Source organism: Grampus griseus (assembly GCF_964374135.1).
Source record: "Grampus griseus genome assembly, chromosome: 6".
NCBI lineage: Eukaryota > Metazoa > Chordata > Mammalia > Artiodactyla > Delphinidae > Grampus > Grampus griseus.
The window spans coordinates 76,721,954-76,726,858 of record NC_139000.1 but is presented as its reverse complement, the minus strand read 5'-3'; the positions used below and the strand labels follow the sequence as shown (position 1 = coordinate 76,726,858).

The 4,905-nt window shown below is 35.9% G+C and overlaps 1 pseudogene across 1 annotated transcript; it reads left to right on the top strand.

Moving 5' to 3' along the window:
* The first annotated feature begins 1,536 nt into the window (after positions 1-1,536).
* Positions 1,537-1,856, top strand: LOC309824042 (large ribosomal subunit protein eL42-like; annotated as a pseudogene). The gene has a single exon. The product of its transcript is annotated as a large ribosomal subunit protein eL42-like (transcript).
* Positions 1,857-4,905: the final 3,049 nt, after the last annotated feature.

The following is a 4,905-nucleotide window of genomic DNA, read 5'->3' as shown; positions in this document are numbered from 1 at the left end:
CAAGATGTCCTTTAACATCTGATGAATGGATATTAAACTATGGTATATCTAGACAATGGACTAGACAATGGATCTAGACAATTCAATACTTTTAAAAAATGAGCTATCAAGTTATAAAAAGGCATTGGAGGAAACTTAAATGCATATAACCAAGTGAAAGAAGGCAATCTAAAAAGACTACATACTGTATGATTCCAACTATATGATATTCTAGAAAAGAAAAATTATGGAGACGATAAAATGATCAGTGGTTGCCAGAGGTTGGGGGACAGAGGGATAAATAGGCATAGCACCAAGGACTTTTAAGGACCAGTGAAACTACTTTATACTATATTATACTGGCAGCTACATGTCATTATAAATTTGTCCAAACCCATACAATGTACAACACCAAGAGCGAACCCTAGTATAATTATAGATTCTGGGTGATAATGAGGTGTCAATGTAGGTTTATCAATTGTAACAAATGTACCACTGTTTTGTTTAATAATGGGACAGCCTCTGCATATGTCAAGGCAGAGGGTATACAGGAAATCTCTCTACCTTCTCCCCAAATTTGCTGTGAACTTAAAGTGACCTAGAAGTAAAGTCTATTTTTGAAAAACAGAAAAATAAAAAATCAAGAGAAACTATCAAACTGCTTTTCACAACAGCTCTATCATTTTACGTTTCCACCAGCAATGTATAAATGATCTAGTTTCTCCACAGTCTCATCACTATTTGGTGTTTTTACTAGTTTTTATTATAACCATTATGATAGGTGTGTAGTGTTATCTAAATATGGTTTAATTTTCATTTCCCTATTTGCTAATGATGTTGAACTTCTCTTTGTGATCTGCATTTCCTTATTAGTGATATACCTCTTCATACCTTTTGCTCATTTATAATTATATTGCTTTTTGTTTACTCGAGCTTTGAGATGTCTTTATATTCCTACATACTAATTCTTTGCTTGGATAACTAGTTTGCAAATATTTTTCTCTTAGTTTGTAGATCATCTTTTCATCCTCTTAACAAATACTTTTTGTAAAGCCAGTGTTGTTAATTTTGATGAAGTCAAAATGATTATTTCTTCTGGATTGAGCTTTTGGTGTCAAGTCCAAGACCTCTTTGCTTAGATCCTGAAGATCTTCCTCTATGTTTTTTGTTTTGTTTTGTTTTCTTACTAAAAGTTTTATAGTTTCACATTTTACACCTAAGTTCATGAACTATCGCAGTAATTTTCTTACAACGTATAGGGCAAGTTTCATTTTTTTGTTATGGATGTCCACTTGCTTCAGCACAGCTTGCTGAAAAGTCTATCCTTCCTCCATTGAATTGCTTTGGCAACTTTTAAAAAATTTATATTGTGAGTGTATTCCAGGGTTTTTATTATGTGTCGTTGAGGTACTAATCCCTCTACTAATACCACACAGTCTTGGTTAAAGTAGCTATGGAAAATGTCTTGAGCTTTCCTGTGACGAGCAAGTGGAACGAGGCAGGAACGTGGACGTCAGGCTTCTGGTTTTCATCTTGAAGACACCTTTAACTGCAAAGATGGTCAATGCACCAAAAACCCGAATGACTTTCTGTAAGAAATGTGGAAAGCATCAGCCTCACAAAGTGATCCAGTATAAGGAGGGAAAAAATCCCCTGTATGCCCAGGGAAAAAGGCTCTATGATCAGAAGCAGAGTGGCTATGGTGGGTAAACAAAGCCAATTTTCTGGAAGAAGGCTAAAAGCACAAAGAAGATCGTGCTGAGGCTTGAATGTGTTGAGCCCAACTGCAGATCCAAGAGGATGCTGGCCATTAAGAGTGGCAACATTTTGAACTCGGAGGAGATAAGATGAGAAAGGGCCAAGTGATCCAGTTCTAAGCTTTGGGAATCTTTTGTTCTTCTATTTTTAAGAAGAAAATGTGGAAGCTGTAAAAAAAATTGTCTCTATGAGAATAAATACAGTGATAGTCTTAAAAAAAAAAGTTTTGAAACTGGGTATAGTGATTCCTCCAGATTTATTTTTTTAATATGTTTACTATAGTTCCTTTACGTTTCCATAAAATCTGTGCAATAATCCTTTTTTTTTTTTTTTTTTTTTTTTTTTTTTGCGGTATGCAGGCCTATCACCGTTGTGGCCTCTCCCCTTGCGGAGCACAAGCTCTGGATGCGCAGGCTCTGCAGCCATGGCTCACAGGCCCAGCTGCTGCATGGCATGTGGGGTCTTCCCGGACCGGGGCACGAACCCATGTCCCCTGCATCAGCAGGCGGACTCTCAACCACCACCAGGGAAGCCCTGCAATAATCCTTTTTTATATTAACAATGCATCTTGATGGGATTTTGGTAGAGATTTTGTCAGACCTATATATAAATTTGGGGAGAATTAGCATCTTTATTATGTTGAGTTTTCCCATCCATGAGCACAGTATGACTCTCCATTTATGTAGATCTTCTTTAACTCCTTTCCTCAGTATTTTGTAATTTTAGGCATGCAGATTCTGTACGTGTTTTTCCATTTATACCTAAGTACTTTATTTTATTTTGAGCAATTGTAAATTGTTTTTGTTTCTACATGTTTATTGTTAGTATAAAGAACTGCTATATTGATTTTTGCATGATGATCTTCTATATTACAATCATACTCAACTCATTTATTAGTTATAGATTTTTATGGTTTCCTTGGAGTTTTCTATGTAGACATTCATTTCATCTACAAGTAGGTCAGCTTTATTTATTCATTTCTAATCAATATACCTGTTATTTCCTTTCCTTGCCTCATTGTACTGACAATAACTTCCAGTAATTGTTAGATAAAGGTAGTGATACTGGATTTTTTTGCCTTGCTCTTGATCTTAGGTGAAAAACGCTCAGTCATTCACAGTTAAGGGTTTTATTAGTTGTAAGTTTTTGGTAGATGTTCTTCAAGTAGACGAAGTCCCTTCCTCTACCCCATTCCTAGTTGGAAGAGTTGCTGCATGTTGTCAAATGTTATTTCATAATTAGTTGATAAGATCATATGATTTTTCTTCTTTAGCCTGCTCGTATAGTGCATTACATTAATTGACATTTGAATGCTGAACCAGACTTATGTACCTGGAATAAATTCCAGTTGATCAGACTCAATAATGATTTTTATTCATTTCTAGATTAGATTTGCTAATATTTTGTTGAGGATGTTTACATCTAAGTTCACCATATGTAGAATTTATGGTTGACATTCCTTTTTTTTCAGTACATAAAAATTGGCCTTCATAGTTTCAGATGAGAAATCTGATTCAATCAATTTAAGTTGTTGTCACTCTATACATCTATTTAGGCATCCAAGAGATGAGATGAAAAACCCATCCAAAATTTAGATTTGGAGACTGATGGTGCCAAACATGCACCAAGGAGGTAAGAAAAGGTTTATTCCTCTCATAATGACATTTTCCAGAAAGAGCATACAGGTTCCCAAGCAAATCCAGATATCACTTGAAGTAGCAGGAAAAGGAGACTGACTTAGGTTTCATAGTGGTTAGGGGCATCAACTTAAGTACCAGTTCCTGCATGTAGTGGGGAAGTGGAAACCCCCACCCCCATAGACCTACATCACAGTTAAGAGAGGAAGGCAGAATGCAAACTACCCCCACTTTCCACCACATTGTTTCACCTTATCGATGGCAAAAAGATTGAGACTCAGCTCTTCACCAGGCCCCACTCATGTGTTGGGGATTCAAAGAAACAGTGGGAAGCAGAATACTAACTAGCAATACCTGACACCTTAGATTGCCTTATGTCAAGCAGTTTCCTCTGTCAGAAATCTCTCTCCCTTTATATTCACCTGGACTGCTTTACTTATACCCACCAATAAGTCTTCCTTGAATTTTCAAGTTGAGAAAATTACTGTCTTGAGAGTCTCATGGCATTTGTAGCTTATGATGTAATTTTTTTCTCTTTGTATGTTGGTTCTTCCATAGATTATATATTCCTCAAAAGTAGTTTCTCTAGCCATAGCCCATACTAAGTCCTCACTATTGAACTAAACTGAATGATTATAAACATTATATAAAATTTGCTATTATTTCTTTTTTTTTCTATTATTTCTTTTTAAGTTGTATAAAATAAGTTTATGTAAATTAGAAAAACTAAGATGTGGGGTAAAAACAGGTGTTATTAATATAACCACTTCCCCTTAATTAGTTTATCCCTGAGTATGAGCCAATTATCACCAAGTGAGGAAATTCTTCCCTGTCCCTTTCTCAGAAGAGGAAGTGCAGAACAATACAATCTGGAGCAGATTATGAACATTATTTTAGAGCAGACTTGAGGGGAAATGAGGGAAGTGATGGGAATAAAAATCAAAGGAGGTATATTTTTTGGTGGCTGTCTCTAGGAATGGAAAATTAAACATATTTTATAAATCTTTAATAAAAAATCCGGTTTCAGTTAAAATATTCTTATATTACTCCTCAAATTCACTCCTCTGCAACTATTTTTATTTCTAACCAAAAAAAGTCTTATGTGACTAAAACTTGAAATTGGTGTCAACCCAACAACAAAGTCAGATCACTACAATTCTTTTACAATGAGGAATTCATGCTGCTGCCAGTTTCTTGGATCCGAGATTCAAAGGCAGAAATATAAAACTGCTGCTGCACTTGACTGGATTACAAAATAAGCAGCACAGTTAGCCTGGTTGTCAGAAACTTTAAAGTGCTGGAGGAAAAAAGGCATTCCTTCAGGGGTTGCTCCAGGAACTTAGTCTGGGATCTGCCAAGCATCAGCAACAGGAAGAACTTGTGCTTGTTCTAGGGAAATTATAGGGAAAGCCTCAAATCCCGACTCCCCTGCTTACCAGTGTGCAATTGATCATGACATTTAAATTCTCAGCCTTAGTGTCTTCCACAGGATTACGAGGGTACTTTGCCAATTTGCTGATTTCCTATGCTT